A 21,680-nucleotide genomic window follows, 5' to 3' on the forward strand; every position below is an offset into this window, starting at 1 on the left:
GCTTTCAACATAGCTCCCTCAATGGCTCTGTACAGGCTCCACAAACATTTGGCTGAAAACCATATGTAGACAACCAAAAAAATGGCTGCGGCGACACTTCCGGTTAGCGTGCGTGCGTCTTGACGTCACCTCCCTAACGCGTTTCGTCATTTCCACACTTCGTCTGACGGGAGTTTCTGCATGTATATTTGTTCTGTGTTGGGTAGAAACGAAGGTGCAGAGGCTGTTTTCTCTTCTGAGCGCATGTTCTTCGTTGGGCAGTAGTAAAATACCGCATGATAGTCACTATATGGAGCTGAGGAAAACATAAAATACATAGTATTTGTAACAATTCTAGAGAATGCTAGAGAGAATTAACAAATTAATTTACGTTTATCTGCTAATTCCCTCTAGCATTTTTGAGAGTTGTTACCTTGTATCTCTTGTTACAAAGGCATGCAGTACTGTGCAAACGTTTTAGGCTGGTGTGAAGACATGCTGTAAAGTAAGAATGCTTTGAAAAATATATATTTTGTTTATTTTTATCAGTTTACAAAAGTCAAAGTGAATGAACAGAAGAATAACTAAGATCAAATCAATATTTGGTGTGACCGCCCTTTGGCTTCAAACCAGCATCAATTCTTACACTTGCACAAAATCAAGGATTTTGTAGGATTACAGTCAGAAGTATGATTAACCAATTATACCAAGCAGATGCTAATGATCATTTATTTATTTCAGGTTAGATAGGAAAATTGGATGGGAGCTGGAGAGGCATTCAATCTCATCTGTCCTTGTGTAGTGGTTTTATAGGTGCCACACCGCTATTTAATCAGAAAAAGCAAAGACCCTAACATAGGAAAAACTAATGGGTCTTATCAAGACACCATACCATATGACACCACATGGGAACACTAGATAGAATAGAACGTTTTATTATATTATTATAGAAAAAACACACAAGTGTTAACCTCCCTAGCGGTCTAATTATGTTCATATTTCTGGGCTCAAAGCGGTACATTTTTTTGTATGGAAATATGTATTTTTTTTATTGTAGGCTGTAATTTGTAGGAATAACTCACTGAAATCTGTCCGAACAAGAGTCTAGTAAACATCCCGGGTATGATAAGCTTGAAACACGAAATCATAAATTATAATATAATAAATAATGATAAAAAATAATAATATAATAATAATAAATTTAATTCAATAATATAATCAAACCAAAAACGCTGAAATTTTAAATATAGCGCCAAGTTCGCACATCACTGAACAAAGCCGCAAAATCGTTTTCAGTGTCTGATGATGAATTTCCCCCACGAATCATTATCACTCAATTCTGCAAGTGGTTCTTGTAAAGGAATATATTATGAATACATGATACGTTTTCAAAGAATAAATATGGAAAGTACTGCTCTTTGAGGCTGAATTCTATTTCAAACACTAGATGGCGCCATCTGCACACATAATCATGTTTCATTAAATTGAAGTCACTGAAATTCTATAGCAGGGGTCTCCAAACTTTTAAAACAAAGAGTCAGTTTACTGCCCTTCAAAATCTAGGGGGACCAGACTGTGGCCAGCAGGAGTAGAAAATGCTCGGTGGGATTAAACAATGCCGTAGGCTTAGTGGCCAGTGGGGAATAAAAAATGATATCCTTGGTTTCAGTGGAAGAAATAGTGCCCCATCATTGGTGTCAGTGGGAGGAATAGTGCCCCATCATTGGTGTCAGTGGGAGGAATAGTGCCCCATCATTAGTATCAGTCGGAGGAATAGTACCCCATCATTGGTGTCAGTGGGAGGAATAGTGCCCCATCATTAATATCAGTGGGAGGAATAGTGCCTCATCATTGGTGTCAGTGGGAGGAATAGTGCCCCATCATTGATATCAGTGGGAGGAATAGCGTCCCATCATTGATATCAGTGGGAGGAGTAGTGCCCCATCATTAATATCAGTGGGAGGAATAGTACCCCATCATTGGTGTCAGTGGGAGGAATAGAGCCCCATCATTGATATCAGTGGGAGGAATAGCGTCCCATCATTGATATCAGTGGGAGGAATAGCGCCCCATCATTGATGTCTGTGGGAGGAATAGCGCCCCATCATTGGTTTCAGTGGGAGGAATAGTGCTCCATCATTGGTGTCAGTGGGAGGAATAGCGCCCCATCATTGATGTCAGTGGGAGGAATAGCGCCCCATCATTGGTGTCAGTGGGAGGAATAGCGCCCCATCATTGGTGTCAGTGGAAGGAATAGCGCCCCATCATTGGTGTCAGTGGGAGGAATAGCGCCCCATCATTGGTGTCAGTGGGAGGAATAGCGCCCCATCATTGGTGTCAGTGGGAGGAATAGCACCCCATCATTGGTGTCAGTGGGAGAAATAGCGCCCCATCATTGGTGTCAGTGGGAGGAATAGCGCCCCATCATTGGTGTCAGTGGGAAAAATAGCGCCCCATCATTGGTATCAGTGGGAGGAATAGCGCCCCATCATTGGTGTCAGTGGGAGGAATAGCGCCCCATCATTGGTGTCAGTGGGAGGAATAGCGCCCCATCATTGGTGTCAGTGGGAGAAATAGCGCCCCATCATTGGTGTCAGTGGGAGGAATAGCGCCCCATCATTGGTGTCAGTGGGAGAAATAGCGCCCCATCATTGGTATCAGTGGGAGGAATAGCGCCCCATCATTGGTGTCAGTGGGAGGAATAGCGCCCCATCATTGGCGGCAGTAGGAAGAATAGTGCCCCATCATTGATGTCTATAAGAGGAATAGTGCCGAATCATTGGTTTCAGTGGGAGGAATAGTGCTCCATCATTGGTGTCAGTGGGAGGAATAGTGCCCCATCATTGATGTCAGTGGGAGGAATAGTGCCCCATTATTGGTGTCAGTGGGAGGAATAGTGCCCCATCATTGGTATCAGTGGGAGGAATAGTGCCCCATCATTGGTATCAGTGGGAGGAATAGTGCCTCATCATTGTTGTCAGTGGGAGGAATAGTGCCCCATTATTGGTGTCAGTGGGAGGAATAGTGCCCCATCATTGGCATCAGTGGGAGGAAAAGTGTGCCATCATTGGTGTCAGTGGGAGAAAGAGTGTGCCATCATTGGTGTCAGAGGGAGAATTATATGCCCATCTCTGGTATCAGTGGAAGCATAGTACCCCATTGTTGGTGTCAGTGGGAGGAATAGTGTCATGTTTTTGGTAACAATGGAAGGAATAGTGTCCCGTGTCAGTGGAAGGAATAATGCCCCAAGGGCCGGATAAAGGCGAGCAAAGGGCCACATCTGGCCCACAAGCCGTAGTTTGGAGTCCCCATCATTGATATCAGTGGGAGGAATAGCGCCCCATCATTGATGTCTGTGGGAGGAATAGCGCCCCATCATTGGTTTCAGTGGGAGGAATAGTGCTCCATCATTGGTGTCAGTGGGAGGAATAGCGCCCCATCATTGATGTCAGTGGGAGGAATAGCGCCCCATCATTGGTGTCAGTGGGAGGAATAGCGCCCCATCATTGGTGTCAGTGGAAGGAATAGCGCCCCATCATTGGTGTCAGTGGGAGGAATAGCGCCCCATCATTGGTGTCAGTGGGAGGAATAGCGCCCCATCATTGGTGTCAGTGGGAGGAATAGCACCCCATCATTGGTGTCAGTGGGAGAAATAGCGCCCCATCATTGGTGTCAGTGGGAGGAATAGCGCCCCATCATTGGTGTCAGTGGGAAAAATAGCGCCCCATCATTGGTATCAGTGGGAGGAATAGCGCCCCATCATTGGTGTCAGTGGGAGGAATAGCGCCCCATCATTGGTGTCAGTGGGAGGAATAGCGCCCCATCATTGGTGTCAGTGGGAGAAATAGCGCCCCATCATTGGTGTCAGTGGGAGGAATAGCGCCCCATCATTGGTGTCAGTGGGAGAAATAGCGCCCCATCATTGGTATCAGTGGGAGGAATAGCGCCCCATCATTGGTGTCAGTGGGAGGAATAGCGCCCCATCATTGGCGGCAGTAGGAAGAATAGTGCCCCATCATTGATGTCTATAAGAGGAATAGTGCCGAATCATTGGTTTCAGTGGGAGGAATAGTGCTCCATCATTGGTGTCAGTGGGAGGAATAGTGCCCCATCATTGATGTCAGTGGGAGGAATAGTGCCCCATTATTGGTGTCAGTGGGAGGAATAGTGCCCCATCATTGGTATCAGTGGGAGGAATAGTGCCCCATCATTGGTATCAGTGGGAGGAATAGTGCCTCATCATTGTTGTCAGTGGGAGGAATAGTGCCCCATTATTGGTGTCAGTGGGAGGAATAGTGCTCCATCATTGATATCAATGGAAGGAATAGCGCCCCATCATTGGTATCAGTGGGAGGAAAAGTGTGCCATCATTGGTGTCAGTGGGAGAAAGAGTGTGCCATCATTGGTGTCAGAGGGAGAATTATATGCCCATCTCTGGTATCAGTGGAAGCATAGTACCCCATTGTTGGTGTCAGTGGGAGGAATAGTGTCATGTTTTTGGTAACAATGGAAGGAATAGTGTCCCGTGTCAGTGGAAGGAATAATGCCCCAAGGGCCGGATAAAGGCGAGCAAAGGGCCACATCTGGCCCACAAGCCGTAGTTTGGAGTCCCCTGTTCTATACTGACAACAAAAATCCATTATAAAGTGTAAGCTCACAGAAATAAAAATTGAAACACAAATACATCACATGCTATATTCTATCTTTCATTTACAAGATATCCCTTCCTTTTGTTTATAAACTTTCATTTAGCTATCATGGGGTGGACTTCAAGGGAGCCAGTCACAATACTGGCAGTGCCATTGCTGGCTTGTCTGGTATGGCCACTCCCAGGGGCGGACTGACAACTCATGGGGCCCCCGGGCAATAGGGGATCATGGGGCCCCTGTGTCTTTGCGCAAACTCAAAAAAGCCTATGAAAAAGGTACCAGGGGCATCTCATGGGGCCCCCTACTGACCCCGGGCTCTCGGGCAGTGCCCAAGTTTCCAAATGGTCAGTCCGCCCCTGGCCACTCCCATATTCTTGTGCTATGTTGCAGGCAGAAAACCCAAGAAAAAGGAAATTGATAATATGTACAATTGTGATGTTCTTGGATTTGGTTAACAATGGATGTATTCTTTGCTTGCTTATCGATCATCTTACTGATTGGAAATGATTCACCTCCCGCACATGTCTGTTGTACCATGTCCTTGGCTGAATGAGAAATCTACGCTTTAAGTTTGTGAAGTCTACGATTTCATGTAATTGTTGCATACCTATAGATTAAAAAAAAATTGTAAATGTACAATTGTGGGGATTTGTGCACCAAGTGCTTTAATTTGAATCTGTCAAAAGACAGAATACAACCACCAGAAGGTGGCAGTAAATTCCTTTATGAAGGCTCTATCAGTGCTGTCTCTGGAGCCCCTGCACCTGGGTGCACAGTGTGAAAATCTCCGCTGAAGGGGCGGACTGACCATTTGGAAACTCGGGCACTGCCCGAGGGCCCAGGGTCAGTAGGGGGCCCCATAAGATGTCCCTGGTACCTTTTTCATAGGCTTTTTTGAGTTTGGGCAAAGACACAGGGGCTCCATGATCCCCTATTGCCTGGGGGCCCCATGAGTTGTCAGTCCACCCCTGGTGCACAGTGTGAAAATCTCCGCTGTCAAGGCCAGAACTTTCCACTAATATCTAGAGCGGTCTTTCTCAAATTTGTGTTCCAGAGGAACACTTGGTATAATAGGGAACCCGTACAAATACCATATCATTGGTGGTCATGGAAAGAATGTCCCTTAGGCCGGCCATACATGGGTTGAAATTCGACCGATTTTTCATCCGAAAATCAGACCTAAGAATAATCGGCCGATTTTCGCTCTGCTAGTGGTGGGTCAATGGCACTGGCTGATTTTCATGGTTCCTCCCCTTTTCGGTAATCGGTTATGTTGGAAAATTCGTGAAAAACGACCAATTTTCAACTCAATGATGGCAAAATCGTACGATCGTTTTTCTGAAAAGAATATGCACATGAGCCATGATCTGGAAGGAACAGAAGTTTCGCCTGTTTTATGGCGTGAACTTTATGACTTGGTCGGCTGATTTTCTAAATCATTGATGGCACCATCAGATTACCGAGCGAACGACATTTTCGATTTGCAGACGAAAAATCGTTCGGAATTTGAACCATGTATGGCCTGCATTACACTGGTGGTCAATGAAAAGATTGCCCCCCTTACACACAGCTGGAAAGATCAATACTCTTAGTGCCCATTCACATATCTGTGGATTGGATGCTGTTTGAACTGCATGACATGTGAAAAACCTTTGCTTCCTTTGGTGCCTGTTCACATATTATTATTATTATACAGGATTTATATGGCGCCAACAGTTTTCTCAGCGCTTTACAATATAACGGGAGACAATACAGCAACAATACAGTTCAATACAAGAGGGTTAGGAGGGCCTGATCCTTGGAGCTTACAATCTAGGAGGGAGGGGCTGATGGTACAAAAGGTAGTAACTGTGGGGGATGGACTGGTTGGAAGAGTAGAAGATTCCATAATTAGCTGAGGGCAGGATAGGCTTCCCTGAAGAGAGAGGTTTTCAGAGATCGCCTAAAAGTGAGCAGAGTAGGCGATAGTCTGATAAATTGGGGTAGAGAGTTCCAGAGGATGGGAGAAGCTCTGGAGAAGTCCTGTAGACGAGCATGGGTGCACATATGTCCGGTGCACTGGCGGTGCAGATTCAGTACAGTTTTAAAAAGAGTCATGTTTGATTTCTGAGCAGTACGGTCCAGTTCAGGTGCGGATTACAGGCTATTGACTTGAATGGGAACCACTTCTAAAATGCATATGTGTAAACAGGATAAGATCCTGAGCTGAGCCTGTCCTGAACCTGATGTAAACCTGATGTGAACCTGTGAACAACTACTGTATCATGAGAAACCTGAGCTTCAATCCGCACCGCACATATGAATCAGCTCTTAAACTGGGCTCTTTTACATTTAATTAAAATAAACTTTTGGAGGATCTTACTGTCTCATTAAACCGCAGCCCTCTTCAGATCACCCCACAGATTTACAATCGGATTCAGGTCTGGGCTCTGACTGGGCCATTCCAAAACTGTAATCTTCTTCTGGTGAAGCCATTCATTTGTTGATTTGGATGGATGCTTTGGGTCGTTGTCATGCTGAAAGATGAAGTTCCTCTTCATGTCCAGCTTTCTAGCAGAAGTCTGAAAGTTTTGACTGGTATTTGGAACTGTTCATAATTCCCTCTACCTTGATTAAAGCCCCATTTCCAGCTGAAGAAAACAGCCCCAAAGCATGATGCTGCCACTGTAAGAGGTATAGAAAATAGGCAGCCCCATAAAAATTAAATCCAAAGCCTAATACCTAATATAACAGTAATCTATCTTTGTCAATAGAAGATACTAGTGATTGCATTTTTATTGTACCATCACAAGAGGGCAGAATTACTTCCTGTGATAATAGGAAGACACAGAAGTAGGAACAAAAAGTCTAACAGTTTGTTTCCTACAGGACAGTGATTACAGTGAACATATCCAGTCACATGTAATTAAGGGTTTTCTGTGTTTGTTACAGCCATTCCTAATAAAACACTTCTGGTTTCACCCGACCCATCCTTCGCACAGTTGAATTATTTACCGTATGTGCAACAAAATTGGTGCCCAACGTGGGGCCGGGTGAAAGGAACGCCGAAAGGTCACAGAAGTAAAAAGGAGTGACTACGTTGTCCGTGGTGAAGTTACAGAAAAACAGGAGTATGGATATCGAAAAGTTGCAAGACGAAATCAGTGAACACCTGATTCACATGACAGTCAATGATCTCATGGAGACTTGCCAGTTTATAAAGGCCTCCGAAGCAAGTATGGCAAAAGGAAAAACCCGGCGCCATTACATGCGGATAGTGAATGAGGTGTTAGATGAACTGGTAGAGACTGAAAGTGAAGAAGTGGTGACACAATTTCTGCAGGCAACTAAGAAATTCATTGGTGAGTTAGAGAAGAGAGATAACATGGAAGCACCAAGCGATAGTGGCAAAGACCCTCAAGCAGAACAACAGTTAAAGGATTTAAAACAGCAATACTACAGCATACAGGAAAAACTTCAAGAAACAGCCAAGATGATAGAGGGACAGATGAAAGAACTTAGCACTAAAGACAAAGACTCAAAAGAAAGTCCTGCAAATCAAGACCCTAATCTAGTTGCTCAGAGACTTTCCCATACTAACTTGCCAGAAGTTATAATCAGAAAGGACTTTAAAATTGCTGGTCAAATAGGTGAAAAGGAACAGAAAGATAAGCTGTCCTATACTAACCTCATGCACCAGATTGACATGGGACTGCAAAAGGGATATCCCGAGTCAGAGCTTGTGGAAGCTGTGGTGAAAGCCATTAGTCCTGGGTCAAGTCTCAGAGGCATGCTAGAGCTGAAGAGTGGACTGACCCTAGTGCCACTCAAGAGAATCCTAAAAAGCCATTATAAAGAGGAAAATGCTTCCGAACTATACCAACAATTGATCAATATATCACAGAATAGTAAAGAGACTCCCCAGAACTTCCTATTTAGGGCCATTGCATTGAAAGACCGTTTGCTGTTCGTTTCACAAGGGGAAGGTTCAGATGAACACTTTGGCACTGAATTTATACAAAAGAAATTCTTAAGGTCAGTGGGCACCGGACTGAGAAGTGACCATATCAAGTTTCAACTAAAACAACACTTGGACGATCCTACAGTCTCAGATGAGTTGCTCATAGAGAAGATGAATGAAGCTACAAACATGGAGATGGAAAGGGAGCAGAAACAAAAGAAATCTGAGCACAGTAACCTGACGAAGGGAAGAGAGTGCCAGGCCAGCATCCTCCATTGTTCTCAGGTACCAGGCACCCTCCCTATGCTTCCATCACAAACAAGTAGTCTGGCAATCCAACAGCCTTCAAAGAGTAACTCTGACCTTGAAAAGATAGTAATACAGTTGCAACAAGAAATATTCGATATGAAAACACGTCTCCAAGGTTCGAGAACTCGACAAGAGCATGGCTTTGGAGGACCTAGAACAACTTTTGGACGAAGGACAGGGACTTGTCAATCTTGTGAAAAGACTGATCAGAGAACTGCATGCGACCATTGCTTTAACTGTGGTCGAGCTGGACATAGGGCGAGACAATGCAGAGCGGCCAAACAAAATCAGTTAAACGGGAGAAGGTTGCTGTTAAGGGACCGACAGTAACCTGTGCCAGAACCAAACCTGCGTCCCAAAGTGCAAATCATGTCAGTAGTAAAGAAACCAGTCCCCAACCTACCATCAGAGCCCTGGCTGGAAAGTTAAACGCAGACTACTGGAGGAAAACGCCAACCTGCCCTGCTCAAAGACTATCCCCGACAGCTGAAAAATTGCCAACCAATGTGAATGGCATCACTTTGAAAAAGCACAACAAGCTACTGGGTCTTATTGGAAAGAGATGCCTTGTGAACTGTGAAATAGACAAAACTCCTGTCCAGGCCTTATGGGATACTGGCTCTCAGGTTAGCATTATCAATGAGGGCTGGAGACAGCGAGTACTGCCACACACTGTGCTCCGATCATTTGAAGAACTGCTGGGACCAGGGGTATTCCAAGGGAAAGCAGCAAATGAGACAGAGATTCCGTTCTCAGGTTGGATTGAGGTAACCTTTCAGCTTACATCGAGCAGTAATACTACCAAACAGTTATTAGTACCACTAGTAGTCTCTGAGGATGAGAAAGTAGCTGAGAAGCCAATTATCGGCTATAATATAATTGAAGAAACATTCAAAGAGACAGTTGCTGATGGGAAGAAAGTTATCCCAGGTTTTGTGGACATATTAAGAACAGCTTTGGAACTGCCAACCCCCAAAGCAGAAGTCCTTGTAAGCTTACTACAAGCCAACTGTAGGGAAACCAGTGGTGCTATCGTAAAGACTGGTACTAAGAACCAAAGAATCCCTGCAAATACTGTAACATACATCCGGTGTAGTGCTCACACCAAACCATCCTTGCAGGCTCAGACAGTTTTGTTTACACCGAGTGAGGCTTATCACCTGCCGGATGGACTGCATATTGGTGAGACACTAGTCTCATTTCAAAGAGGACAATTCTCCAAACTGACCATTCCAGTTTGGAATACAACTAAACGGGACATTGTGTTACCAGGTCAAACAAAGATTGGAGGTGTAGAGCCCATAAAAACAACATATCCGGCTCAAGTACAATTGAAACAATCAGCAAATGTGTTTACTAATTCGGTGACCTCTGAACCACAGACACTCAAGGTAGGACCAAAAGGGAAAATTGGAAATCCAAATGAGACTTATCCGCGGGTGGGGGATGACAATCAGAAGTGCTGGGACCCGCCAGTGCCTTTGAAACACCTCCCTCCTGAAGATCAACAAATCGTCAAAGAAATGCTAAGGGAAGAATGCAATGCTTTTGCCAAAGATGACTCTGATGTAGGATGTATTCCTTCTTTACAGTTACAGATTCGTCTCAAAGACAGTACACCAGTCACGAGAACTTACATGTCTGTGCCGAAACCACTGCACCAAGAAGTTAAGGAATATCTGCAGGATCTGATAAATCGAGGATGGATTGCAGAATCGAAATCATCATATTCCTCACCCATTGTGTGCGTAAGAAAGAAAGATGGCAGTTTAAGACTGTGTTGCGATTATAGAGAGTTGAACCAGAAGTCCATTCCTGACCGTCATCCAATTCCTAGAATCCAAGACATGCTGGACAGTCTAGGAGGAAGTTCATGGTTTTCTGTGCTAGACCAGGGGAAAGCATACCATCAAGGATTTATGGAAGAAGCCAGTCGACCATTGACAGCATTCATTACACCTTGGGGTTTGTATGAATGGATCCGAATACCCTTTGGTCTGAGCTCTGCACCAGCCGAATTCCAACGCAGTATGGAGTCATGTTTAATAGGACTGAGAGATGAGATTTGCCTGCCATACTTAGATGACAACCTTGTCCATAGTAAATCATTCCAGGAGCATGTGGAGCATGTCCGGTCAGTACTCCAACGTTACCAACAACACGGAATCAAGTTAACAGCCAGGAAGTGTGAACTTTTTCAAAATAAAGTCCGATTCCTGGGCAAGATTGTGTCAAAAGAAGGCCACTCTATGGACCCGGCTGACACGGCACCTGTTCTTGCCTTAAGAAACAACCAACCAAAGACTGTCGGAGAACTCAGGAAACTATTAGGATTTATTTCCTACTATCGCCCTTATGTTCAAAACTTCTCCAGAATTGCCAAACCTCTCTATGAACTATTGTCAGCAGGTTTGACACCTACCACAACCTCAACACCAGATAACCAGACAAAGAAGAGGAGGAAACCAATCCCAAAGTCAAAAGGTCAACTTCCATCCTATCAGTCTATAGCCTGGACTGACCATCATCAGATAGTACTGAACCAGCTCATTGAAGTGTTAACTCATCCTCCAGTTATGGGTTACCCCGATTATTCCAAACCCTTTGTTCTTCACTGTGATGCCTCACAAGAAGGACTAGGAGCCGTATTATACCAAGAGCAAGAGGAGAAACTAAAGGTGATTGCTTATGGGTCTAGAACTCTCACACCTGCTGAGAAAAACTACCACATGCATTCAGGGAAGCTCGAGTTTCTAGCAATGAAGTGGGCAATATGTGATAGATTCCGAGATTACCTATATTACTGTCCATCCTTTGTTGTATATACTGACAACAATCCACTAACCTATGTCCTCACTACAGCAAAATTGAATGCTACAGGACATCGATGGGTTGCAGAACTAGCTGACTTCAACTTCACTATTAAATATCGTCCTGGGAGAAGGAATGCTGATGCAGATGTACTTTCTCGTATGCCATTGAGTCCTGAACAATACATGCAACAATGTTCACAAGCAGTAGACCCCAAAGTCATCACTTGCATAACTCAAGCAATTCAAGCACATCAAAAAGAAAGGATACCTTGGCTATGTCCAATGACGATTGCCAATACAACTGATGCAGCACCAAAGAAGGTAACTCAAATACCAAAAGAGACAATAAGAACCGCACAGAAGGAAGACTCTGTGATTGGAAAAGTATGGAAGTATAAAAGCCAAAACAAGTTTCCATCCAAACAGGAACGACAAGGTGAACCCGTTGATCTTTTCATACTTATGAAACAATGGACCAAACTCTACCTCGACGACAATAAAATTTTGAGACGGAAAACATCATCTGGTTCTCAACTAGTGTTGCCCAAGTTGTACCATCACTTAGTATGGAAAGAGTTACATGAAGAGATGGGACACTTAGGAGTAGAAAGGACTGTAAATTTAATCAGAGAAAGATTCTTTTGGCCACATATGCAAAGGGACACTGAGCAGTATATCACACGTCAATGTACTTGTCTGAAAGACAAACGGCCAAATAAGCTTGTTCGAGCCCCGTTGAACAATATTGTGACAACTTATCCTTTTGAGATGGTCTCCATTGACTTTCTTCATCTCGAGAAATGTAAAGGTGGATATGAGTATATCTTAGTGGTAATGGATCATTTTACAAGATTTGCTCAGGCATATGCAACCAAAAACAAGTCCGCAAAAACTGTTGTTGACAAAATATTCAATGATTTTGTCTTGAAATTCGGATTTCCTACCAGAATTCACCATGATATGGGTAGAGAGTTTGAAAATCACTTGTTTTTGACATTAGGGAAGCACTGCCACATCCAAAATTCTCATACAACGCCATATCACCCAGAAGGTAATGGGCAAGTTGAAAGATTTAATCGTACCCTGTTATCCATGCTTCGTACCCTGTCACCAGATTCCAAAAAGGACTGGAAAAATTCATTAGCAAAGGTAGTCCATGCATATAATTGTACTCGAAGTGAAGCTACAGGACAATCTCCATTCTTTCTACTGTTTGGAAGGTCTCCAAGATTACCCATTGATAGTATGTTTGACACTCCAGTAACTGAAAAATACAAGATCTACTCTGAATATGTGAACATATGGACAGATAGAATGTCTGAGGCCTATAAGGTTGCTTCAAAAATAGCTACTCAAGCTGCACAGAGAGGAAAAGAACACTATGACAAGAAAATTCATGGAGCTGAACTCCTACCAGGTAGCAAAGTTCTAGTCAGAAATCTTACTGAAAGAGGAGGTCCAGGAAAACTGAGATCATTTTGGGAAGATACCATACATGTTGTTATTAAAAAGAAGTGTGCAGACAGTCCAGTGTATGAAATCAAACCAGAAACTGGAAAAGGCCAAACAAGGATTTTACATCGCAACTTACTATTGCCATGTGATTATCTACCTAGCGACCAAGGTCAACAAATACCAAAAAGAACCAGTGCAAGAAAGCAAGTGAAGGATCGAAATACAACTCAACAACCTACACAGACATCTGAGGGAGAATCAGAAAATGAATCAGATCACGAACAAAGACACTGGAGATCTTTCATCCCAGTCACCCAGCATGACCACCCAGAGGAAAGTACAGAGCTAAATCCAGAAGCTATTGAGTTCTATCCACGTCAGCTGGAAGTAAGTGAGTATGATTTACAAGGAGTCAGAGAGACTGAGCCTATAGATCAAATTGAACAAACTGAGTATGCATTTGGAGGTATAGAAGAAGAATGCCCAGCAACAGAGAACACAGAACAACTTGTTGAAAGTGATGTAGAGGAGAATGAGGACCTTTCAGATTCACTTCCTCAACATAGAATACAACCCTACAGGAACAGGAGACAACCAAAGATTTTGACATATGACACTTTAGGTCAACCCAGTAGTGTTACCAGAGTTTCATCTATACAGGTTATAGACAGTATTCCTACATTACCTGTGGACTCTAGCTGGTATTTCAGTTCAGAATGTTTTGCTGAAGACTATAGAACTTGGTAGAAGTGATTATGTTTATTGATCCATTGTTTACTATTTGGGACACTATACCAAAGTTAATTACCAAAACCAGAATAATTATATGTTACTTTTCTGTTGGTTCAAGTAAGGAAAAATATAATTGCATTTGTACTGCAGATATTGTAGGTCAGGCAGAAACAGTTTTAGGTGAGGGAACTAGATGTTACAAAGAGACAAAGTCGGCCGATAAAAGTACAGAGCAGTAGATGGCAACGTTGTGCTGCATTGTTGATGTACAATGGGTATTCCGCCATTATGATAAAAAGGTATAAAAGTAATAAAATGTTCCCTAGTTTCTCATCACCTTTGTCTAAACTTAGTAACCTATACAAATATGTATAGAAAGGGGTTTTACTAAATAGTTGGTTACACGCAACTATATCTTGCCAGATACTATAGCGCTGTGGGCCTGGTGGGAAGCTGTGATGTAATAGGGAGTAGATGTCACAGGGAGGATGTTTCCTCAAGTAACTTGGTTGCTACTTACCATTGGCTTCCTATGGTTACTACTAGACAAGTAAAAGAATGTTTTCTTAAAAAAATTCTGCGTATGTCAGGGACGACATAACAAATTTGTGGGGGAGAGTGTAAGAGGTATAGAAAATAGGCAGCCCCATAAAAATTAAATCCAAAGCCTAATACCTAATATAACAGTAATCTATCTTTGTCAATAGAAGATACTAGTGATTGCATTTTTATTGTACCATCACAAGAGGGCAGAATTACTTCCTGTGATAATAGGAAGACACAGAAGTAGGAACAAAAAGTCTAACAGTTTGTTTCCTACAGGACAGTGATTACAGTGAACATATCCAGTATGTAATTAAGGGTTTTCTGTGTTTGTTACAACCATTCCTAATAAAACACTTCTGGTTTCACCCGACCCATCCTTCGCACAGTTGAATTATTTACCGTATGTGCAACACCACCACCATGCTTCACGGTCAGTATGGTGTTCTTTTGGTGATGTGCAGTGCTGTTTTTGCGCCAAACATATCTTTTGGAATTATGGCCAAAAAGTTCAACCTTGGTTTCATCAGACAATAACACATTTTCCCACATGCTTTTGGGAGACTTCAGATGTGTTTTTGCAAAATTTAGCCGGGCTTGGATGTTTTTCTTCCTAAGAAAAGGCTTCCATCTTGCCACTCTACCCCATAGCCCAGACATGAAGAATATGGGAGATTTTTGTCACATGTACCACACAGCCAGTACTTGCCAGATATTCCTGCAGCTCCTTTAATGTTGCTGTAGACCTCTTGGCAGACTTCCAGACCAGTTTTCTTCTCGTCTTTTCATCCATTTTGGAGGGACGTCCAGTTCTTGGTAACGTCAATGGTGCACCATATTTTCTCCACTTGAAGATGACGGTCTTGACTGTGTTCCATGGTATATCTAATGCCTTGAAAGTTCTTTTGTACCCTTCTCCTGACTGATAACTTTTAACAATGAGATCCCTCTGACGTTTTGGAAGCTCTCTGCGGACAATGGCTTTTGCTGTAGGATGCGACTAAGGAAATGTCAGGAACGACCTACTAGAACAGCTGAACTTTAGTTGGGATTAATAAGGAGCACTTTAAATGTTGGCAGGTGTGTACTGACTCCTATTTAACATGATTTTGAATGCGATTGCTTAATTCTGAACACAGCTACATCCCCAGTTCTAAGAGGGTGTGCACACTTATGCAACCACATTATTTTAGTTTTTTTATATTTTCTCCCCCCTAAAAGATTTCAGTTTGTTTTTCAACTGAGTTGTACAGTTTATAGGTCACATTAAAGGCTGAAAAAGTTCTGAAATTATTTATCTTTGTCTCATTTATTTACATCACAGAAACTTAACATTTTCTATAATCTGTGGAACTCATAAAATGATGAAGAATGCGCCAAATTCATGTACCTGTCTAGAACTTATACTTGAATATGGCTCATGCTCACAAAAGTAACGCCATTCTTCAAAACTCCTAAAATCACACAAACTGAGACAGATATTTAAACATGAACAACATACGACAAAAGCCAATAAGCAACTCGGGATACAAAGAATACTAAAAAAAATGTTTCTACAATAATCTCAACTCTCAGCCCCAAATACATATTCTAAAACCACAACACCTTTATTTATTTCATATCAACATAAACATTACATACCCAGGAATCTAATCAATAAAGATTATCCCTGGAATTTATAAAGACTGGTGCAAACAGAGTTTGTGAAGGTGTCTCTTAAGCATTCTAAAGGTCCCGAAGAATGTGTCAGATTCATGTACCTGTCTAGAATTTGTACTTCAAGTGTTACTAAACCCTGGACCCTGCATTCACTATATCCGCTCTCCCCGGACCCTGCATTTACTATTTCTGGTCTCCCACAGTACACAGAACATGGAAATGCAATTATTTTACTAAATATAAACTGCTAAATACTTTTAGTTATCAGCAGTTAGAGCAGTCTTGTGACTTCTACAAGTGTCAAGCAGAGCACTGGTTAAAGCTTGTAGGAGGTGTTTTCATTCCCCTCTGACTGTCCTATGAGGCTTCAAGACCCCTGACCCTCTGTTTGGACAATGTTGATTGGCCCTGTGCTGATCACATGCACACTCATAAGAAAAAAAACTCTCTAACAATACACACCAAACTGAGCATGTGCAGCTTGCCCCCAAGGCTCTGTTCTATAAGGAGATGGATTGGGGACTATGGAAGAAAGGAGAGGAGAAGACAGGATCAAACAGCCTTTTTACACAATGCAAAAGGATTAACCCCTTAGGTTCCACAGTGAGTATAACAAGCATGCTTTACTGCATATACAGACTGATTGTACTGTTGTGGGTTTAGTAACACTTTACATTTGGCTCATGCTGCATCACTTTTAGAGTGTACTTGAGAGACTTTGGCAACATCTGTCTGAGCCAGTTCTTTTGGTCTTAATTAGCTCCAATTTTACATTTACCACATTCAATAACACACAGGAAAAGTGTTGCATTCAACGTGACACAATGCAAAAATGTTTAATGTGGTGCACGAGATGCTGTCAGAAACAAACATGTTGCAAATGCTTTATGTATGTGGCTCAATACCTTAACGGGGGATTAACACTAAAAAAGCTGCGCAGCAATTTTCTTCCCAATATGTCTTATAGCTATTCAGGGTGGAATAGCGTAAGAGGAACAATAGTCCTCTTAACATTTACATAGTTACATAGTTAGTCTGGCTGAAAAAAGACCCACGTCCATCCAGTTCAACCATTAAAAAAAAAAAGTTATAATCTTATACCCACAATTGATCCAGAGGAAGGCAAAAAATCCAGCAAAGCATGATCTAATTTGCTCCTGCAGGCAAAAAAAATTCCTTCCTGATCCCCCGAGAGGCAATCAGATATTCCCTGGATCAACTTTACCTATAAATGTTATATCCAGTTATATTCTGTGTATCCAAGAAAGAATCCAGGAATTTTTTAAAGCAATCCGCTGAGCTGGACAGAACCAACTCTTGAGGGAGTCTATTCCACATTCTCACAGCTCTTACTGTGAAGAAACCTTTCCATGTTGGAGATTAAATTTCTTCTCCTCCAGACATAAAGAGTGCCCCCTTGTCCTCTGTGATGACCTCAGGGTGAATAACTCTACACAGAGTTCACTATATGAACCACTGATGTATTATACATGAGATCGTATCCCCCCTTATGTATTATACATGGAGGTCATATCCCCCCCTTATGTATTATACATGGAGATCATATCCCCCCTTATGTATTATACATGGAGATCATATCCCCCCTTATGTATTATACATGGAGATCATATCCCCCCTTATGTATTATACATGGTGATCATATCCCCCCTTATGTATTATACATGGAGATCATATCCCCCCCTTATGTATTATACATAGAGATCATATCCCCCGTATGTATTATACATGAAGATCATATCCCCCCTATGTATTATACATGAAGATCATATCCCCCCTTATGTATTATACATGGAGATTATATCCCCCCTTATGTATTATACATGGAGATAATATCCCCCCTTATGTATTATACATGGAGATTATATCCCCCCTTATGTATTATACATGGAGATCATATCCCCCCTTATGTATTATACATGGAGATCATATCCCCCCTTATGTATTATACATGGAGATAATATCCCCCCTTATGTATTATACATGGAGATTATATCCCCCCTTATGTATTATACATGGAGATCATATCCCCCCTTATGTATTATACATGGAGATCATATCCCCCCTTATGTATTATACATGGAGATCATATCCCCCCTTATGTATTATACATGGAGATCATATCCCCATTATGTATTATACATGGAGATCATATCCCCCCCTTATGTATTATACATGGAGATCATATCCCCCCTTATGTATTATACATGGTGATCATATCCCCCCTTATGTATTATACATGGAGATCATATCCCCCCTTATGTATTATACATGGTGATCATATCCCCCCTTATGTATTATACATGGAGATCATATCCCCCCTTATGTATTATACATGGAGATCATATCCCCCCTTATGTATTATACATGGAGATCATATCCCCCCTTATGTATTATACATGGAGATCATATCCCCCCTTATGTATTATACATGGAGATCATATTAGATTCCAGGGTATGTAATGATTATGTTGATATGAAATAAATAAAAGTCTTAAAGGTTAGGGTTTTAAAATATGTATATGGGGCTAAGTGTTGAGATTATTGTAGAAACATTGGCAGTTGTATGTTCATGTTTCAAAATCTGTCTCGGTTAATATAATTTTAGGAGTTTTGAAGAATTGTGTTACTTTTGTGAAAATAAAAATAAAGAATTAAAATAAAAGATCGCTGGTATTATGCAGATGGCTCTAACAACTGGAGTTGGTCCTGGAACAATGCAGGTACCATCAATGAGAGGTCAATCAGTCACAGTTCATGGAACCCATAGCCAACTCAGGAGGAATCTTAGGGTTCCATGGATCCCTAATTGAGAACTGCTGATCTAGAGAGATTCAGTTAGACTGGACATAACCAGGGTAGAAAAATAATCAGAAGATCCATATGCACGGACAACAAGGACATCTAACTCTATAGACTGAGAAAAAGACATCTAACGGGTCTTCACATTGTGGCTTCTTTATTCATCATACCAATGTCACTGAGACCATGACAAAATTACTTTGGGATGATGAACACAGAGGCAGAGAAAAAGGCCATCAGCACCTATAATTGCAAATTTCCCATCATTCTCTATGTGTGCCCATATCCCATCATTTCCTAGAAGTATCCATTACCCATCATTCCTTATCTGAGTCCATTCCCAATAATTTCCTATCAGGGCAATTTACACATCGTTCCCTAGCCATTCCCATTTCCCATTATTATCCTAGTTGTGCCCATTTCCCATCATTCCTTATCAGTGCCCATTCTGATCAGGTTCTATCTATGCCTATCATTCCCCATAACTGTCTAATTCCTAACAGTCCCTATCAGCACATGCCAAGGGCGTCCTTTGTCACCATATCTTTATATCCTGGCCATGGAACACCTAACGGCTGCCTTGTGATCCAATGCTTCTTTCTAAGGGGTGCAGCGAGGCAATGTCTCATGTAAATTGAGTCTTTTTGCTGATGACTTACTTATATAGGTATCTAACCCCAGAGTAGCCTTCCCATGTATCCTTTATGAATTGGAACAATTTTGCCTCCACAATAACTTCAAAATAAACTCCACCAAATCACGGTGTCTCAATATCACCTTACTGAATCCTGAAAAGGTTTTCCAGGAAGCTACCTTCTTTTTTCAATGGGAGTTGTAATCACTTAAATATTTAGAAGTGAACATTCCTCCCTCTGAGGATAAAATCTACAAACTTAATTACTTACCATTACTGAACTCCAAGATAGGCTGTAGGCTGCAGTCCTGGGCCACGGGGAAACATTCCTGGTTAGGGAGAATGGCAGTGTATAAAATAGACATTCCCATAGCCCTTTCATGCTCCTTCTTCTGCTCTTTATGTTCTGCCCCACTTCACTATCTTTGGCTAAACTCCTCAGCTCGACTACATCATGATATTCTAGTAATGAGGAAGATGGAGATGGGGTGTGGGCCTACCACACTGAACGTTATCATAAAGATTTAGTCTTGACCAGAATACTAGGTTCTTTTATAGCCGTTTGTAATGGTGGAACTCCTTTGAACAGCAACTAGTTTCTGTTCCTTTAACTGCTTTGGCCAATCACTTTTACCCCTGACACAATCCTTATTTAGATTATGGGACACCGCTGTTTGAAAGTTGGGCATCTGGCAATCCAGAATTTCCCCCAGGTTCCACTAGGTGTTTGCAATGGATGGCATCGGCCCCTTCTCCACTTAAACAAGCACTTACCGCCAGGGGACTGCATTTGTTAAGCAAACTAGTCCCTGCAGACTATACTTACCTAGGCCAATGGTTACAATACTTTCAGCTTCAGCATTTTTACATGCACCTCTCTAAATTTTGTACATTGCACAGTTAGCCAATGCCCTTTGAGTCTCTTTGTCTTAGGCGCCCTGATTGCCCTTGCACTATATATACGATATACGGTATACTCCTTTCTCATGCTTTCCCCCACCACCTTTACTACATCAGTGATTGGGAGGAAGAACTGGGCCATGCGCTTACCATTGAAGACTGAGAAAAATCTTTTTTTCTAACCTTTAAATCGAACCTTTCCACTCAAATACAAGAGTGGAACTACAAAATACTAATTAGGTGGTAAATGTGTCTTGTTGGGCTGCATAGGATGCTCCCAACCTTTCCCAAACAGTGTTGGCGCTGTGAAGGGGATGTTGGTGCTATGGTCCACATACCGTTTTGGGAGACCATTTTCCAGCTATGTTCCCGAGTCACTGGGATGGCCTACTCGATGTCACCACAATTGGCCCTGCTTTTTATCTTACTGGGATCCCCTGTTGTTAGCTTTAAAGGGGCTACACTTTCTTCTCTCTGCAGTGCGGACACTGATACCCAGACATCAGAATACCCTGCTTGCTCCTACTATTAAAGAATGGGTAGTTGAACTGAACCACGTAAAGAGAATGGAAGGACTCACTGTGAGTTTACATGAACGGTATTTTAAATTGTGTGTACACTACAGTGTGGTCTGTCTGGATTGAATTTTCAATCTCTGAAGCCCTGAGATCCTTTCTATGAATACTACCTGAAGTTGGAGTATTTGACTGATGTATGGCAGACCTAGGGGTTCTTTGTCAGAAGGAGTGTCTGTAGCCTGCATCCTTTCTTTTTCTTTCTCATGCATTTTCTTGAACAGCCCCCTCTTCTTCCTTTTTTCGTGAGTTGTTCTTTGGTTTCAGGGAACACTGCTTTGCACGTTGCATACTCTGTATCTTTGATAATGAACGTACTTGGTACATATCCAGCATTAGTGTTAGTAACCTTGCTTTACATTCTAATGACCTTGTAATACTTTCACACTTTCATTGAGACAATATTATACTTGGATGTGATTATGATGCCTCATTGTCTGTGCTCTCCAAGTGCATTTCTTAAAAGTTCTTTAATAAGACTCAATTCTTAAAAGAAAAACTGTCTATTACCCATCATTCCCTTTAGGTAGTGCCCATTACCCACCAGCCCCTATCTGTGCACATTTTCCATTAGCCCTTACCTATACCCAGTTCCCATTAGCCCCTATATGTGCCCATTTGCTATAATTCCCTATCACTTCCCACTTCTCATCAGGCATTCTCTATGCCCAC

The sequence above is a fragment of the Staurois parvus genome, unplaced genomic scaffold (genome assembly GCF_062004578.1).
Source record: "Staurois parvus isolate SC_StPar_1 unplaced genomic scaffold, SC_StPar_1.0 ptg000697l, whole genome shotgun sequence".
In the NCBI taxonomy this organism is placed as follows: Eukaryota; Metazoa; Chordata; class Amphibia; order Anura; family Ranidae; genus Staurois; species Staurois parvus.